This window comes from Ictidomys tridecemlineatus, chromosome 9 (genome assembly GCF_052094955.1).
Source record: "Ictidomys tridecemlineatus isolate mIctTri1 chromosome 9, mIctTri1.hap1, whole genome shotgun sequence".
In the NCBI taxonomy this organism is placed as follows: Eukaryota; Metazoa; Chordata; class Mammalia; order Rodentia; family Sciuridae; genus Ictidomys; species Ictidomys tridecemlineatus.
In genome coordinates, this window is record NC_135485.1 from 74,716,643 (window position 1) to 74,737,262 (window position 20,620).

A 20,620-nucleotide genomic window follows, 5' to 3' on the forward strand; every position below is an offset into this window, starting at 1 on the left:
AAAAGGCACAAGGCACTGGGAAGTGGGGGCTCTATCATCTTTGAAAATGCTATTTTGAAGCACAGCTGTTAGGTCTTTGAGAAGGACATGGCTGGGTTGTACAAACTGGCAGAAGGCTGAGAGAAAATTACATCTCAAAAAGGCAGAGAAAGAATTTATAATTGCCATTTTTTAAAGTAAACACACTGGATTTTACAAACCTCTCTAAAAATTTAGTCAAGTTGTGGGAAATATTCCTCTGTGTTGGTCATACCTATTTTTATTGTTGAAAAACACCTTTCATTAAGCATACTGAATAGGGCAAAACATTTTAAGAAGGCAGTAATTCCTCTCCGTCTCTCTGTCAATCTCTCTCTTGCATTTTCCCTGATGCAACAAAGCATTTTATTCTTCAGGGTGTGGGATAAATGTTACACATTTATTAGTTTCTCAAAATTTATATTTATTTCAGGTGAGCAAAATACTTCAAATTCATAGAAAGTAGAGAAAATCTCATATTGGTCTTACAGTAACAACTTTGTGTTGCAATGTGTCTTATGAAAGGTTGCCCTAATTTACAGTTATTGGGCATTACCTAAAGTTTGCAATGCCCAGATTTTATTTTTCCTATAATTATCCTGTGAATTTTTTTTTTACTAGAACCCAGAGAGGTTGAAAAAGAATGATTATGAACTTTTTATGGTTTGGATATGGCATATCCCCAAAAGTTAATGTGTGAGACAATGCAGGAATATATAGAGGTGAAATGGTTGAATAGTGAGAGTTGTCATCTAATTAGTGGATTAATCCAAAATGATATGGATTAACTGATTGGTACTGGCCAGGTGGGATGTGGCTAAATGAAGTAGGTCAGTAGGGGCATGCCTTTGGGTTTATACTTTATCCGTGGTGAGCATATTTCTCTCTCTGCTTCCTAGTAACCATGTCCTGATCTGCTTTCCTGAGCCACAGCCTTCTGCCATGAGGATCTGCCTTATCTTGGCCCAGAGCTATGGAGTGGGCCAGTCATGGACAGAACCTCTGAAACAATGAGCCAAAGTCAACTTTTAGTTCTGTACATTATTCTTGCCAGGTCTTTTAGTCACAGTGATGAAAAGCTTACTGAATCAGAACCTAATATTCATCAAGTGAAATAGATTGAGCAGAAACTGCAAGAGTTGAATATTTGAAGAGAAACAGATAAAACAGAAGATGGACATGAAATATTCAATAACTTGGAAAAACTTCTGGTGAAAAATGCTCTTCATGGGCACTGGGCACTGGACAGAGTAGGATCATAATGCAAAAATACTATGGAATCTGCTTGAAAACAAATAAGACATTGAGTTAAACTAAGGAGAGTAGAGACAGAAAGAAGAAAAATAGGCCCAAAACAGAAATCGGAGAGACCAAATTAATCCATGGTATACCTGAAAAAAATGAAAAATATATTTTTTTAAACTATGTGTGACCTACCAGACACAGGGCAAGGGAAGCTGAACATCCATATAGGACTCTAGTAACTGAGTCATCTCTTGATGTGGGTAAATCTTGTTTGACTTCTCTCCACTTCTCTTGCTGTTATATGAGTCCATCAACCAGAAACTCAAAGAAGGGCCTTGTGATCTCAATTGTAGTATAGAGGATAACACAGGTCAAGATTCTCCATGGTGTTAAATAGCCATTTATGGAGGGAAAATTTATCTCTATGAATATAGCCTGAGGAAAGAAGAATCATACTTTGACAACCAACCTTATTAATGAACTGGAGATTTGTTGGTGCTAAGTATTTATTTTGAAATGTAAAATACTGTCTTGACATAAAGTATAATATCATAAGGAGCATCAGAACTAATCTATTAAAACCAATTTATTTTAGAAATTAGTAAATTGTCCAGATTATTAAACTCCATGTGTGGACCGGCTGTTCAAAACTCCCAACAGATACAGCATGCACAGAGCAAGCTTCAATGCATACTGGCTAGGATTAACCATTATCTCGCATGTGTGGAGAAAGCAAATCAGAGGACTGAAGGGAATGTGAGAAAAGCAAAAGAAACAGCAGGATACACCCATGGGATCTATGAGGAGTATATTTCCTTAATGTTCTGCTCATTAAATCACTAGGTTAGATAATGACCTTTTATTGGAGTGCCTCCTACTTATGTGAGGTGGCACAGTGAGCAGTATGTGAAATATTGTCCATGTTTCTCAACTTGTGAGCAGAAAGCTGAAGCAGGGAGCAGTCTTGTGGGGCTCATGCTGGATCATGCTGTGGGAAACCTGGGAGATCAGAGCAAATATTGTCTCAGTGTGCCAGCTAGCACATTTTATGTGGCCTGAATTTGATTAAAACAGAGATGATTGCATACAGGGGAATTCAGGTCAGGAATTCAGAGGGGAGTGAAACTCTCTCTTTCCCTTTATGGCTGGTGCTTGCACAACCATCTGGAGAGTGTTAGGAACTGAACAGGTGGACATGACTGCATTCAGGGAGACTTGGATATTTATGGGTGGTAAAATGTACAAGACCTGCCTTTCCTCTTTCAACCAAGGAAATTGGTTAGCCAACAGTACGTGTTGAAATTTTGGGAAGCCCCTGAGGTTCAGATAACCAGCAGAAATCAACCTGTGTCCACCCTTAGAGATGTGTTGATCTAATCTCTATGGAGTAGAAAACAGCCAACAAAGTTCCACAGATCCTAGATGTCAGTCATTGGAACTTCCTATTTAGGTCTAACTCTGCATCAACCCTGCCCTACAATTGTAATCAGTCTAATATGTCCAGACAAAACTCCAATAGAGAGTACATCCTATTGTATTCTACCTCATGCTGGTAAGCAATGAAGCTGACAGCCATTTCAATCAATTTCTGTTCCCAACACTTTTGCCAGCCACTTGGTAAGCAACACAAAAAAAGGAAGGGTTTAATATCCCAAGCACTTGCCAACTCTAAGGGGTGAATAGCCCAAGAAGAAATAGATCATATCAGAATCTCTGGGACACTATGAAGACAATTCTAATAGGAAAGTTTATAGCCATGTGTGTCCACATAAAATAATCATAAATGTACCAAATAAACAACCTAATAATGCATCACAGATATAGAAAACCAAGAATAAACAAATTTCAAAATGAGTGTAATTGATAAAATAATTAACATCAGAGTCAAAATTAACATAATAGAGAATAAAGAATCAATTAAATGAATGGTTAGTTTTCTGAAAAGATAAACCAGACTAATAAACCCTTAATCAAACTAACCAAAAAAAAGACAATACCCAAATTTATAAACTGAAAGAAAAGGGATATCACTCAGACATCTTGGAAATCCAGAAGATTATTAAGTAATATTTTGAGAATCTTTAAATCAATAAATTGGAAAATGTAGAAAAAATGGGTATATTTGTAGTTATATGCCTCCCCCCAAAAAAATAACTGCACTTAGAGGATATAAGAAATGCAGACATAACAAAAGCAAGTAATGTAATTGAAACAGTAACATAAAGACTTCCAACACAGAGAAGGACACGATGACAGGAATTCTCTGAAACTTCTACCAATATTTTAAGGAAGTACTACTCCCAATACTCCTCAAATTATTACATGAAATAGAAGGGGTGCAACACTTCCAAATTCATTCTAGTATCACCCTGATTTATAAACCACAGGACATATCCAGGAAGGAAATCTACAAACCAATGTCCTTGGGAAAAAACTGATGCAAAATCTAATCAAATAATATAAATTTCATTGAACAGCACATTAAGAAGATTTTACATCAAGACAAAGTTGGTTTCATTCCAATGATTCAAAGATGGTTTAACTTATGCAAATCAATAAATTTAATTCATCACAAAAACTTAATTAAGCAGCTGGAGGGAGTTGTGCTTCAGTGGTAGAATGCTTGCCTGGTTGATGTGAGGCTCTGGGTTTGATCCTCAGCACTGCATATAAATAAATAGATAGAAAAAATGCATTTATAAAGAAAAATATTTTTAAATATGTATATAATTTAGGACAAAATCACATAATCATCTCAATATGTACTTTGGGTTTCTCATACACAAGTTTTATGATGTTGAGCTAAGTTATTTCTATCCCTAGTTTCTTCAGATTTCTTAACATAAATGCATAACTACATTTAGTTAGTCTTTTTCTTTTAAATATTTTTAGTTGTAGATGGACACAATTTATTTATTTATTTATTTTTTGAGAGAGTGAGAGGGGGGGGGAGAGAGAGAGAGAGAGAGAGAGAGAGAATTTTTTATTTTTTTATTTTTTATTTTTTTTTAGTTATCAGCAGACACAACATCTTTGTTGGTATGTGGTGCTGAGGATCGAACCCTGGCCGCACGCATGCAAGGTAAGCGCGCTACTGCTTGAGCCACATCCCTATACATTTATTGAGATTATCATATTACTTTTGTCCTTAATTCTATTTATTTGATAAATTGTATTTATTGATTTTCACATGTTGAACAATACTTGCATCCCTACAGTGAAACCCACTTGATTATGGTGTAGTATCTTCCGAATATGTTTATTAAAACAGTTTGCTAATATTGTATTAAAGGTTTTTGGTATCAATGTTCAATAGGGATATTAATCTGTACTTTCCTTGTAACATCTTTACCTATTTTGGGCATCAGGTGATATGGCTTCAAAGAGTTAATTTGAGGGTCTTCTTTATCTTTCTATTTTATGGAATCATTTAAGAAGAATTGACATGAGTTCTTTAAAAGACTGGTAGAATTCAGCTAAGAATCCATCTGGTCCTAGGCTTTTATATTACTACTTTAATAGTTTTGCTTGAGATTGGTCTGTTTAGGTTTTTTTATATCCTCCTAGTAGGATACAAAAATTGTGGTAGGTCCTATATGTCTAGGAATTTATCAATATCTCCTAGATTCTCCAATTTAGTGGAATATGTGTTTCCAAAATACTATTTAATAATCCTCTGAATTTCAGACATATCTGTGGTAATATCTCAGTTTTCTTCTCTCATTTTATTAATTTGGATATTCTCTTTTCTTGTTATGATTGATTTAGCTAATCAAAAAAAAAGGAAACAGATAACCAGGTTGCCAACTAGAGCAGCCTGGAACTGAAGCTGGTTGAAATAATTCTTAGCTTCCCTTCTCTCCAGTATAAATCAGAATAGAATGTGAAGTATTGTCCACAGGAGTTTAGTCCAGACAGACTAGATTGATGTACACCTAGGGTGGAGCTGATGCAAATTTCTAAGTGGTAATTTCCAACAGTTGGGGTTAAGCTCTGATCAGACCTTTGAAATTTTGTCAGGTGCTATCTCCTAGGACCAAGCCGATTTCTGTCTCTGCTGAGTGTCTCAATCTCAGAGGCCTCTTGAGAACTCCACTCACAGGATGAGATAACCAAATTTCTACAACTCTTACAGACTTCACCACCCATGAACGTGGCCTTCCCAGGCTCAGTTCCTATTGCCTGTTTAGCTTTCCAGCTCTCTTCACCTGGTTACATAAACCAGCCAGATTCAGAGGGAAAATGAGCCACATTCCCCTCCATATCCCTAACCTGAGTCCCCTTGGGAACAATCTTCTCTAGGCCTGTTTCAATCCCACTCTAATGGACACACCCTAGGCCACACTGTAGGTCCTTGCCAGCACAGTATTTCAATATTTGCTATGACCTGGGTTCCTGTGGCAGCATGCTGCAACAGGACATCTTCAAGATGGCTGCCTGCCTCAGCTCTTCCAGTTGAGAAACACAGAGCACTTTTAAACACCAGCTCTGGGAGTTTGGCTAAATTCAGATTGCTTTTGTGTTCCACAGGTTTTCTCATGCTGAATTTGTGTGCCTCACTTCTGTCTTTCTGTTTGTGTTTTTCCTCCACTCTGTTACAAGAAACCAAATTTCTGGATTTTTATGATTCTCTGACTTTCCAGTATCAAATTTCAGTGAATTTCTTTTGTCACAGAGCTTTGTGAGGAGCAGAACTCCTGCTTCTTGAATCCCAAGCTATGGAGCAACTAAAAAGTGCAACCCTCTTCTAATCCACCATCTTTGGTCTCTCTCTGGCATGATTCCAGACTTATGCTTATATTAAACTTTCACTCCTTTTCATGGCTGAAAAATATGCCATTATATGTCTATTCCACTGGGCTTTTCCAATCTTTTTTTAAATGTCTTCCCTCTTTACAGTTCTTCAAATTCCAATTTTAACATGACCATGAGTCTGCCATGATTGTCTAGAGGTGGCAAAGATATGCCCAGTTAATATTCCACACCTTCTATGCTCAGGTTGATGACTTCAGTGTTTATATAATTAAGAAGAAAATATTTAATATGAGATCACGTCCTTATCAAGGATGAAGAAATATTCATGGTTGCCACTTGTTCACTATGAAATGTTAAAAATTGTCACTCAAAATGTAACCCACAAATGCAAAGAAGTCAATCCATTATTAAATGTTGATGTCCATGCTACCTGCTCTCACACAGTGAGATATAATGAAACAGCTATAGAAAACCAGCACTATTCCATATACCAAGGTCTTTTTAGCACCTAGTTTGGACTGGAGTCTCTGAAAAGACATCTCTGTATAGTTTCATTCCTGTTGAAAATTGTTGTCATATACTTAGAACTTAAACTTATTTAATAAGAGAAAAGATGTTTCTAATATTTTAAACAAAACTTAGAACTTCTTTTATCTTTTTTTCTAAGTTCCCATACATGCAAAAAACAAAATAGAACAAAAGAAAACTAGCCAACATCATATTTCTGTCTCATGTATGAAGGAGTTGGTAGTTAGTAAAGGAGAGGACTCCTATGATAATTGATTGATAGGGCTTTTTGTGTATGTGGGCAGAGTTATCTTTAATTAATTACTGTTTGATAAAAGTCAGAAATTGAAATGATTTATGAAAACCTGACCCTGGAAACACAAATCCACTTTTATCTCACTTTGAGTGAATGAAAATATTAGATTTTTGAACATATGCAATTCTGGTAATTCTTTAAAAATTTTTGTTTTTCTTTTAAGAAATTTAAATTTTCAGATCCAGAGTAACCATTGTAAAAAATTGAGGTATCATGGTTTACCCACATTGTACATGGATTCACAGAGCCACATCAATTAATAATAATTATTTTTCATATTAATCAAAGTGAAATACCATGTAGAATAAAAACATATTATCCTTCCAGAAGAATTCAATTGCTGACATAAGTAGCAAGACTTTCTCAATAATATTGACACTTTTATTATTTGACAGCTCTCCACAACTACCACAACTGCCTGAAATGTGAAATCATCTTTAACAAATGTTACATCAACAGCTGGGTATTCTTCAGTATTGTATTCTGATGTTTTGCTTTGTTTTTATATCTTCTCTCAGTTCTGCATCATTTTGGTATATCAACTTGGCAGAATTTAGGAAGTTAATAACCAGAACCACTGTATTTTACTACATTTTTACTTCATTCTTTAGTATGTACACTATTGTTTATAGTGTGGTGATATAGGTTCCATGTTTATAAATGAGCATCTTTTTTCTCACACTTTACTTCCCATCATGGCAAAGAGCAGACAAAATTGATTTTAGAAAATTCATGTTATTTTCCATTGCAGACCTTAATCAAATATCTTTATGGTCTTTAATTTATCCATTTAAGTGTGTTTAATTAAAAAAAATAGAGCACATACAAATTTATAATTACCCCAAATAGTACTTTATCTGAATAATAGAATATTCTCACATGCTTTTTTTTTAACTTTAATGTCAGAACCTTCACAGTCACTCACTAGCATAAAACTTGTTTATTTTCTCTGTACTGGGTATTGGACCCTTAGGCATTGTTCCTTCAAGCCACAACCCCTACCTTATTTATTTATTTATTTGACAGAATCTTGCTAAATTTCTCATGCTTTCCTCAAACTTTTGATCCTCCTTCCTTAGTTTCCTGAGTAACTGGGATTATATGCATGTGCCAACAAGCCTATCTATAGCTAATTTTTAACCCTGTGAAATGTCCTCTGCCTTTTACATTTTAAAGAAACACTAGGGGAAGTTTAATTCTTTGTTACCCTGTAACATTGGTAGTATTAAGACTTGGGGACACCAGAATGTATCCTAAAGAGCCACAATCCAGGAACTGAGAGTCCTTCAGTGGATCCTTCAGTTGACCCTGGCCTTCTAGTTTTCAGTTTATCAGTCACCTACATGAGGAACATATCTGTGGTGACTTGAACTGCTCAAATGAGGTCTCATTTGAATGTTGTGCCTTAATAGGCAGAACCTTCCAGGTTATTCAATCATTTTATCAGATCAAATATCACAACATGAAAATAAAACCTTGTTTTTTATATTAAAATAATTTTATACTACTGCACAAGAAGAGATTGATTTTCTTGATGTCCTCACATAAAGATAGATGATAGATATATAATTGATAGATGGATAGATGAATGATAGATAATAGATAAGATATAGAGGCTACTTTCAATACAAAAATCATTTTTTAGCCAATGAGAAGCAAACTGTAGGGTGCATTCATCCCATCCTTCATTTAAAAATAACCCACAGGGGTGTGAAATGCCTGAGATAGAAATGACTACCACCACACACAGAGGAAAAGACCTTCTAGTACAGAGACACTTATGTGACACTTGCATTATTGAATGGGGAGTAAGTGCCACCATTTTGAAATCCTGTCTCAGCCCCTGTCTGCTATTAAAAGCCTGCTCAGATGACCCACCCTTTAACCATTTCAGCAGAGACATGGGTATGCATCAATTAGCATTTTGGAAACCAATATAAAATGTTAGATGCCTCTGTTGGGAAAGAGAAGTTGGACAACATTTCAACTGAAATTATCAGTCCTGAAAATGGAGCCTGTGGCCAGGAACTTATATGTATTCTATGTTCTGTTCTCATATCTGCTATTGAATATTAAGATTCTCTCTTAATTGATAAAGATTTATTAGTCCTTCAGAATAAGATAGCCCTAATGTTCAAATAGATACTCCACCATTATATCTCCATAAATATTTTATATTGTGTATACTAAATATTATAATATATAATGTATACTAATGTATACTACACTTATGTCATACAGTGTGAGACATGGTAGATGCTGAGGATACCATAGCAAATAAAGCAGATCCTAACCCCACTGTGATGATGATTCTATGAACTTGTGGAGAAATGTCACTAAATATACCACTCTATAGTTATAAGGCACAATTACATGTCATTGAGGTAATTACTGGTCAGTGCCTAGGAAGGCTTGTTGTTCATGATGGTGAGATAAAAAGAGCTTCAAGGAATGTGATTATTTGGGTAAAGGGGATCGAAACTGGCCACTTCCCTTTTCTTCAATCTGTAGATGGGAATCTTCATTATTTAGTAAAGAAATGTACTCATAAAACATCTGAAGAAATTCATCTGCCACATAGTGGGAATGCAGACTCTCATATATATCACACAAATGATAGCTAATCTAGGAGAGATAGAAAGATTGTAGCAGAAAATGGAGTCCCATGAAATCCATCTAAAATTGGGAAAGACTACTTCAGTTCTCCTGTGAACAGATGTGGGTAGAATTAATACAAATAAGTGTGGAGGAAAAGAAAATAGATAAGCAACCTAATGCCACTATGGTACAATCTGGAAGCAACTATCTTTATCTTCCAAGAAGGAAAAGAAAGAGGAGATAGTCATGAATAAAAAATAACTACTGCTCCCAAAAGAGGCAAAGACAAATTCCTGATATTAAGAGGTATAATAGGGGCTGGGGATGTGGCTGAAGCAGTAGCACGCTTGCCTGGCATGCCTGGGCCACTGGGTTCAATCCTCAGCACCACATAAAGATAAAGATGTTATGTCCACAGAAAACTAAAAAGTAAATATTAAAAAATTCTCTCTCTCTCTCTTTTTTAAAAAAATATAAAATTTAAAAAGAGTTATAATAAATACACCATGAACTTGCCTGATGAATTTTTGGCTGTTTGCTTAAAGGATGAGTAAGTTGGGGGTCAAGGTTCAGGCATCTGAATTGTGTATCTGGACTGGAGGCCATATATAAAATTAGCAGTACATTGGTCTTCAAAAATATTGAAATTAACAGTATTGGTGGAAATGGAAGCTGAATATGCATTGATATATTATATTCCTGATAAAGTCTCGGGCAAGTTAACTGCTATTGATGGGTGTGATGGGAAAAATAGTAAGGGGTCAAGCTGTCAACACTTATGCTTCAGTTTAGACACCTGCTGCCTATCCACTACCTGGTGTTCATAGCTCCGATTTTTTAATATGTAATTGATATCCTTATCTTATGGGTAGATTTCCATAAAACATAGTAAGGGAGTTTCATTTTATTGTCAAGAAATTAAACATGTGAGCTGTAAAGCCAATATTAAGTAGGCATGCTAAACACTCAACCATTGATTTTCCTGAGCTTCTCTGTATAATACATCACCACTAAACAGTGTCATCACACAAATTGTTATCAAGAGATAAAGGACACCAAACATGAATTGACTAAAATAAACTGTGCTCAACCCACAGTCCTTTTAACTACCCTATGTGGCCAATAAGAAATCTGGACAGGACTTGGTGCATCTCAAATGGTCTCTAGGAAGGAAAAGAAATCCTCTGATTAAAACAATGTATTTTGCCAGTGTAATAAGTCAAAATGGCATCAATTTTGCAATTCCTAAAGGATTGTTATATGAATCATCTATAGGTTTTTTTCTTTTATGAACTGATATTTTTAATGATTCTAGGGATTTAACCCAGGTCCTTGAGCATCCTGTGTAAATACTCTACAACTAAGCTTCATTCCCAGCTCAACTGCTGGTTCTTGTACTAACTAAAGGATATATTAATATTATTGGGCCACAGATACACCCAAGATGTAATTAAGGTGACTATTAGAATTTTATTACACAATATTAGCACTACAAAGACAAGGGCATTTCATTGAAATATTGGTATTAGCCACTTGTGCTGTATGCATTCAGAGGATTGAAAAAAAGGGAATATATGCCACTTTTCAGTATGAACCAACAAATGCCATAATAATTGGGACTCAGTAAGTTACCCAGAAAATTAAAGGATTATGGTTAAGAGTTGTTATCAAAAATAAGCTATGTACCCTTTGTAAGTTACACTTAAAAGTTCTCAAGTGGTTTAGAAAACTAAAAAGCTTTGAGAAATGCAATGTACATTAACCATTGGAGGCAGTAAGTGTTCCCAGAAAATCTAATGCCTATGAACTTTAACTCTAAAGAGATGTAGTGAATGAATTAATGCTATGAATATAAATTTACTACTAATCCTAGTCACTCTTGTAGTTAAATATAAGCATAATGCATAATAGAATGTGCAACTGCAAATAAAGTTGTTATTTTTGTCTATTATCTTAGTCCAGACTTTTTTAGAAAAAAATAATTTAGAAAGACAGTTGAAATAACATGTTCTAATGGCTCTTCTTTACCTGAAGAAAACACATTTGTTTTCCACTAGATCAAAGTACAAAATTATAAAGGTTTGAAAAGCAAATTTCCATTTCTCAATTTGAATCCCAACTAAAAATATTTTTAGTAAAGCCATGGTAAATTACCTATTTTATCTTGATAGTTTATTTGCATATGACCAAGCAAATTTGTCCAAAGTCTTTAAGTAAACTAAACAGTTTCTTGGTCAGTTACTCTGTTTTCTACCTCTAAGATTTCTAGTAAAATGCATCCTGTGCATTAACAAAAACAAAATTCTCTACTGGAAATTGAACCCTCATTTAGTCTAGGGAAGTGCTCTACAATTGAATTAATGCTCAGCCTTTTTTAAGACAGGTTTAAGATAGGTTTCCCAGCTGGCCCTGGAAATTGTAATCCTCTTGCTTGTCTTCCCAATAACTGTGATTACCATTGTGCACCCCATGCCTGGCTAATGGTTTCGATTTTTGTTGGATGTAGTGTCATGTGTTTCTCATATCAAACCCAATAAATATTTTAGCCATTTTATCTTATGCACTGCTATTATATTTTCCTCTCCATTTGTACACTGTTCCATTACTGTCATTTCTCCCAAAATGGGCCCTTCTGATGATTTTGGATATGTAGAAAAATATTTTGTTTATGTGTTATAATTAAAGAGGTTTTACTAGTATAAGTAAGTGAATTTATACTCTAATATAGGATCTTGTCTTTCTTTATACATTACTAATGTAGTATTCATGTCTTAATTATTACAGTATATTTCTTCTGTATTATGTAAATCCAGTAAGTTTTTCTGATGTTTGTGTAGTATTTACTAGTATGAAGCCACCATATTTTACTTATACATTTCTATAGTGAATGTTTGGTTCTATTGCCATCATTTCAAAATCTTTGCATGAACATAATTCCCTTGTTAACTTTTCATGTGTTGCTCTCTGGATGTATGATAAGGGTTCGAGTAATAAGAGTGAAGTGAATAAATATTTTACCCAGGACTATCAGGCTGCCCACCAGAATGACTGCCCAGGATAATCTAATTATGTACACTAGGACTCCGGTTTAAGTCATAACCTGACCAGCACTAGTACCATATACTTCCTGATAGAATGAGTTGAGATTGAGCTCTTTTTTCCCTAATTCCTGGTAACATTGAATATATACTCTAGAGTTGTTACATAATTGAGTTTCCCTTTCTGACTTAATGGGAAATGAGTATGTTTTGTTCATTGCCTGTTTTTTCAGTTAGGTTGATTAGAGTTTTGCACCCCATGCCTGGCTAAAAGATGTATTTGAATGAATTAATGCTATGAATATAAATTTTATTATTAATCCTAGTCAGTCTTGTAGTTAAGTATAAGCATACTGCAAGCTCTATTGGTTTAATGTAGATATTTGCAAAGTTATACAAAGGAATAGATAGTGTTATGTTTTGTATGAGAGGTGTTCCCCCCCCCAACCAATCTCACATTTGAGAAAATGCAAGAAGTTTCAGAGGAGAAACAATTGGGTTGTAAGAGTCTTAAGCCAATCGGTAATTTAATCCAATGATAGGGATAAACTGAGTGGTAACTGAAGTGGTAGGAGTGTGGCTGGAGGAGGTAGAAATTGGGTGTGGCTTTGGGTATATATTTGTATCTTGTGAGTAGAGTCTTTTTCTCTGACTCCTGACCACTGTGATGTGAACTGCCTTTCTCCACTATTCTTTCCCATCATGATGTTCAGGCTTAGGTTGAGCCTTGAGGAATGGAGCCAGCCTTCTATGGACTAAGAGCTCCGAAAGTGTGAGCCCTCAAATAACCTTTTTCTCCTCCACAATTGTTCTAGTCAAATACTTTAGTCACAGCAGCAAAAAAAAAAAAAAAAAAAAAAAATTACTGAAACAGTAAATACTTAGGCTTTGTTGGTGACAATGGTCTTTGTCATAACTACTTTGCCATGAAAGGGCAAAAACAGATAATACAAAAACATTTCTGCAAAGTTAATGCCTGTATTAGGACCTAAAGCCCAAGACATGGTCCCCACTTATGTTAGGAACAATCACTCAACTATTGCACACATTGCTCTGCATGTGCTGTGGTGGGACAAGCAGGGTCAGGCATCTGTGTCTTAACAAGAGCTCTCAGGAGAATCTGATGCATATACCACTGACTCAACCAGGGAAGTAAAGTGACTTCTGAGTAGAGTATCTCAGAAATGGCACAGGAGTTACATCCTCAAACCTTTGGTCTCTATTCTAACTATGACCCAAAGCCCCCAGCTGAGACTCCTGAGGTTTTACAATTTCACTAGAGAAGTATCACTAACTTCCAACATCATCAATAACCTATATCATCATAGATTTTTGTCCCCTAGAAATAACACAGGTTATTACAACACATTTTAGATTTCATATTTTAATACAGCATTAATATATATCTGTTATTTATTATAGAATGGCAGATCATGGACTCATCATCTATTAAAACTAGAGGTCTACTAACCTCCCATGCATTTTTAAGGTGAGAAAACTCATACTAGAGATATTATTAACTTTCTAAGCATTTCAGTAATTTAATTCTACTTTTCATATCAATAAATTTGACTGGACTTCTTTACTGTTTGATGAGATGAGCTAATATAACAGGTCAGTTGTTTTGGCTTGGGTTCTTTCATGTGTAATTCAGTTTGTTGTGATTTTTGTGAATATTTTCTATTAAAATATTTTTTTTTCTGAACAACAGTATGCAGGCTACTGAGCAAAGGCAAAAATATCTGCATTGGTGAAATAAATTACGGTGTTCCTTTTTAATATTAGGGTAATTCATGGTAAATTAAAGGGGATTTTAAAAATCTTTTTTTTTAAGAAGTAACAATTTTAGGTAGGTAATTGCAAGAAGGATAGTAGTTATACAAGCCAAAGCCAGGTGATTTTTCCACAAGCTCCACGGAGATGGATCAATGCCTTGGAGTGTCAAGTATTCTTCACCAGTACATCTAAAATTCAACACACAATTTCTGATTACATTTGCAGCATCTGTCAAGGTTTACTCAATATATTCACTATTTCTTTCTTAGAAGCCAATAAGTAACCAAATAGTATGAAATCATCACTTCATATATAATACTTATTATGGAGTGCTTAAAATTTTTCTAAATACTGTGCTAAGCACCTTGCACCTAATAAGTTAAGGAATTCCTAAAATAACCCAAGGGGGTATAGGTATTACACACATTTCAAAGAGGAGGATTCATTAATAAGGATTAATGAATTTGGCCAAGTTTACAGTCACACAATAAACCAAGTTCTAGTCTCCTCAGATTCATTCCATTTCAAATTTATAATGCTACTTTTCTCGAAGAAAGTATTGATGAAGGAACTTTTCACCACTTCTAGTGGGTAAAAGCTCAGCTTTAACTGATGACACCTATAGGCCCTACTGAGAGCATCAAAAGTTCCTTCTGGTTTGGCTCACCCACAGAATAGTTATCCAAAATACACAGGCAGGAATTCTACAACTACAGATAGAGGAAACAAATGCTTCTAGGCAGTCAGGGTCTGTCAGCTCCTGTACCATGATGGTAATAATCATCACAGACACTCCACTACAAAAAGATACCCAGGAATCAGACTTAGGTAGCACCTGGAACAAGATGGAGCATTCTTGCCACATGATAGAAAAGTGGCTCTTAATAAAAAACACCTTGTGCAGCCATAATTATTACCTGCTGCCATTCTTGCGCATCTCTTGGAATTCAGCCATTTCTAAAATATCCTTGACCTCTCTGTGCTATTAGAGGAGCTTCTTATTTTTCTCTTATGTGAAGGAGCCTTCTATGAGCATGAAGCCTGTGGTAGCTTCTCCTTATGTGGTCTAATGTTCCCCATCCATTTTATCCTAACTAATAACCTGGCACTAACTTTTTGTCACAGAGACTATGCCCATCTCAAAACAAAAAGAGTGCGTAGGAAAACTCCTCTTAGTAGAGGCTTTATCAATCATTAACAATAGGGTTTGTGTTTTTACAAAGACTTAATTCTATATATTTGAAAAATCTAGGAGAGATTGAACATGCCAGATTCTTTTTTCCCTTGGTAATTTATCTGTTAAAGTCAAAGATAACAGCAATCATAGAAAACAAAAGTAGTATTAAAAATTAAAAATGAGATCTTCTAAATTGATTGAAATTTGCACTTCAGTTTTAAAGACATTATGCAAAAATAGATTTTCTTGTCAACAAACTGAAATATGTATTTCTTTCTCTAGTGGATATAGCCTTTGATAAGGAGTATACTGAGTCAATGTATAGACACACACACACACACACACACACACACACACACACACAACTATGCAGGCTTTGATTTCCCATAAGTGTGAACAAAGAGAAGGGCCAGAATCTCAACAAAGCAACATTAACCACTTTTATCCTACTGCTGCTCTTTGAGCTATTACTAATCTCCAAGGGATGGGCTCACTGGTAGCATAGAATCCAAGTGATCAGAGACTATGATCCTTCACTAAACTCTGAAAGCAATTAATTTCAAAATCAATAGTTCTGAAAAAATAAGAAGTGAATCCTACAACTAAAACATCAAAATAATTTCTCAAAAGTCTCAAAACAAATATGTCTCCACATTAAACTTAAACACAATTTTATGTTCAATACAGAAATTGTATGGGTGTTCATATATATTACTGTACAAGAACTCATATTTCAAGTGATACAACTTAGAATCAGGAAGTTTTGTTAGCCTTGAAAGGACTCAAATCAGCTTTAAACCTGGGGGCCTTTCTTAATCACATCATAGGAGTAATCAAACCCTTTGTGACATTGAACACAAACTTACATCACATAGGTGGAACAGCCACTGCTTTTTGTTGTATTGAGTCCTGGACAGAAGTTTTGTCCCAAAAATTCATTATACTGCAAAGCCTACAACAAGGGGGAACAGAAGTGAAACAGACCTGGATTCCAAAAGTTTCCCAGAAATTATCCCAATGATGTGAATTCTAATCTTAATTTTGTATTTACAACATGTGAAAGTCTCATATTCACAGTCTATTTCCCACAAAATACCTTATTTTCCCTGGAAATCAAGAGGCCTAAGCTTGGGATGTTGCTTCCCATTGGCCAAGAAATCATTACTTCATCTCTTCCCAATTTTATAGTCCCATAAACACTACAACTAAAATAATACAGTGGTGATCAAAGGTAATGTTGATTTATGATAATTATGTTTTCCTCAAAACTAGTTGTAATTATGTGAGTTAGAAATTTGGTTATACATGGATGAACAGTAACTTTGGAGTTGATTGGCTTGCTAAAGCCAATACAGTTAAGAGTGTATTATGGTCTTATTTTTGCTTCTTCTACTTTCCCTAATTTCTCTACAACCTTCATCTTCCTGAAACAATGAGGTGATTGGGGAAAATCCCACGTGACTCCTGGCATTTGTACTAACTTAGGCTAATAGGAGATTCTCAGTCATGAAAGGTAACTCCTGGATAGGACTCTTTCACTGCTCATGGTCAAAGCAATATAGATAGGCATTGTTTTTGTTGCATCCAGCTTGAGAATACATTTCCTATGACAGATGAGGACAACTTACCATATAACCATAGTGAGGGATACTTAAGTACTGAATCCATGACAGCCAAGGGGAAAAGTTTCCAAAATCCAGTGAAAAATTTATCAAAATCTACAAAAAAAAAAAGCAAAAACCATGAATTGGAACAAGACTAGTGATTTTACGAGAAATTCTAGATAAGTCTCTCCAAGAACTCTAGAATTTTCTATACACTTCTGCTAGGACCAACTCTTTCTTAAAATTTCTTCAACTTATTCTAGACAGTAAGCTTCATCCTTCATCCCTTGCATATCTATACCTCCACACAGCTAAGATAGTTTATGTATTAAAGGAAGGACAATATACCTATGCTGCAGTCTGGCTGGGCACAAAATCACGAGCCACTCAAGCAGGAACAAACTTTATTTTTTTAAAACTGCCTCCAATGCCCTGTACTGCCCGGGAAGATTGCCGACCCACTCCTGCAGCAATCTCCTGGAACCCCAGAGGAAGTTCCTCCCCTGGAATTCCCTCCTACTGCACTTCCCCAACCAATGGGAAGTCTCCAGGAGTCCTGTAAGCAGGCCCAGGTGAACAGCAGGAGTCCAATATCCATATGAATGCAAATCTTAACATAATCATATCATCTCAATGACTAGCTGTCCTCACCTTTCAAACAAAAATGCCATGCATCATATTACTTGGCTGTGGCTCTTAGCATACCTATAGTATGTATTATACATTCATTTATTTGGGAGATTCAGGACAATATTATCTATATTATATTTTCCACTTATTTGGAAGATTTGTAATTATCAAGACTAAGTCCTCTAATTTTTCTGTAATTGCACATAAAAGAATACCAAGAAGTACAGTTATCCTTTGGTAGCCCAACGGTATTGGTTCCAGGATATCTAGTCCACAGATACCAAAAATCTGCAGATGCTCAAGTCCCTTATTTTTAAAATGGCATAATATTTTCATGTAACCCACATACATTCTTTATGCATAAATAAAAATATAATGTGTTTTAAAAATCATTTTAATATTTTTTAATGCCCAATACAACATAAATACTATGTAAATAGTTCATATGAGTAGAGCAAAATGACAAAGAAATAAGCACATATACTCATTGTAGACATAATCTTTGCTTTGCATAGTATTGATCTGCAGTTGGTTGGATCTTTGAATGCGGATCCCATGGACATGAAGAGCTGATTTTACTGACTATTCAAATTATACTAAATCATATGTACCCAGTAAGGAACCTGACAGTCTAAGAACAATCCTAAGCATCACATGCCCTTTTCTACTTTCATATAACAGGTAATTTGTTATTCACAAGGTTCGACACTATATATTCATTGCATTAGGAATCATCTGGAGCTCAGAAAGGAGGCCTTAGAAAACCCAAACCATAGACCTGATAAACAACATAGTGTGGTGAAATACAGCAGGAAACATAGTCAATCCCTCCATTTAAAGCTACCAGAAAGCCATGTGGCAATGAAGATGCCAGGAAGGACTGCTGGAGACACACAAGAGACAGCTGCGAGGTGCACATAATGCTTGTCCTAACTGGCGTGAGGTACCCTGGGATATTCAGAACAATGACAATGTTGTGGTTTTGTCTGCATGTGTTAAAACTGGACCTAAGCAACTGCTTAGTATATAAGTCAGCATCTCCGAGTAATGTGATCCTGGGACTGATTTTTAAATTTCTACGTAGAAAACCTTACATAATAATTAACCATATCTTTTATTTGTTGTATGACAATGTAAAAACTATAAACAAGACATTGCTTTCTCAGTGATATACATTGATTTTTGCCAAATTTATACATGAAAGAATTAAACTTTGGCAATAGCTTATGCTAATTATGTATCTTTGAAAGACAACTCCTTGTACTGTAGAAGAAAGGATGTGTGTATTAATAGGAGAACCACTCCTATTTGATGTCATTGTGTGGCAAAGGTTAGTAACTAGTTTCTGCTGATTCATCACTGTGAGTGCAAAATTTAAGGCATAAAAGATTAAAACTAAGGAATCATTAAAAGCAAAAGTAAGCAGAAAAATATTAATATAAAAAGCATCAGGAACCCATTAATAGGGTGATCTTGTAATATAAGTTTGGGATTTCCAGTGTTTTTATAAGTGCCAGGAGGAAAGTGGTACATTCTCTAATATAAACAGGATCTTAGTCCATGGCCTCCTGAAAGCATCTTAGGTCTATGCACAGAATCCTCAAAGAAGGTTTTAAAGGACAGGTGAAAGAGTGGGAAGAAACAAGGGAAAAAATTTCCTCTCAGACAATCACAGTTCACACTCACCATCATCAATAGAAAATATAGTCCCAATATTGCTGCTGTGAAAAAAATACTGTGAACTCCAATAGCAAGGATCAGGGAACCAGTTGAATAAGCCACCATCAAAATGGTAATCATCATTATGAAGAAAGCCTTCACGCCTGGTTTCAATCCTTTGAAAGAAAAGAAAGGGTCAGTCTACCTGCCTAGGTTCCCATGTATTTGACACTTTGTATATGTGTGTGTGTGTGTGTGTGTGTGTGTGTGTGTGTGTATACACCCATGAACAAATGACAGTATAATATTCTGAAAAATAATAGTATCAAGATGAAAAGTTGTCATCCAAGACCAAAATACCCAGGGACATTAATTGCATCGTTCACCACTGTATAACGTTACCACACAGACTGATTACACTTTCTACCAAAGCATTTTCCCATATAACACTGATGTTGCCCTATGTGTAATTTTGACCAATTCAGAATTGGTGAGGTGGACACAGGCAACATATCTAGCCAAATTATACTGCCTTCTCCTATTAAAGAAAACTCATCAACAACACATCCATGTACCCAGACATCTCTACATTACTCACTATCTGCTATAATGCATTTGTCGGCAAAAAAAAAAAAAAAAACTGGGATCACAATTCTATAACAATGGTTTTAATATATGGGAAGGAAAGAGAAAGAATTCATATGCTGAATCCCCCTAGACAAATCCTATTAATCTGATTCAGATTGGAGCCAAATGAAGTTTCTTCGACCACCTTATGAACTCTAATGAGTTAATGCTCACCATCAGTCTTACAATGTTGCGATTGCTGCAGGAACACCAATCAGGACTGTGGGGGAGGGGTTAGATTACATAATTAATTTTTTATGAAACAACTTTTATTTCTAAACTGGAAGGTTTACACTTTCTCAGTGGTTCTTACTCTGCAGTGTATTGTCAAAAATAGATATTTTTGTGATGTGTGTATGTGTGCATGTGAGTGCATGAGAGAGAGAAAGAAATACATTTACATTCTTACAGCATGAGCCTGGGAAGAAGTCTGAGCATAATGCACGAATGAATGTGTCTATGGTCATTAAACAAGTATTCTTGTTAAATCCCTGAATCCAAAAGTCATCATCTTTCTTTAAATAGGGAAAAGGTGAAGGAGAATAAATGTGTGTGTGTGTGTGTGTGTGCACGCATGTGCAAGTGTGCGCATATGTGTATGTGCGCATGTTGATTTTTTAGCTCTCTCTTTGTATCTCTAATACCTATTTATTGTTTTTCCATTTATATT

General features: G+C 35.3%; 1 long non-coding RNA gene across 1 annotated transcript; it reads right to left on the reverse strand.

Moving 5' to 3' along the window:
* Positions 1–13,845: 13,845 nt before the first annotated feature.
* LOC144366527 (uncharacterized) lies at positions 13,846–19,493 on the reverse strand. The gene is made up of 4 exons (XR_013425584.1): positions 19,351–19,493; positions 17,059–17,148; positions 16,297–16,382; positions 13,846–14,441 (listed from the first exon to the last, which is right to left on the reverse strand). It is a non-coding gene; the product is annotated as an uncharacterized LOC144366527 (long non-coding RNA).
* Between the last annotated feature and the right edge of the window lie 1,127 nt (positions 19,494–20,620).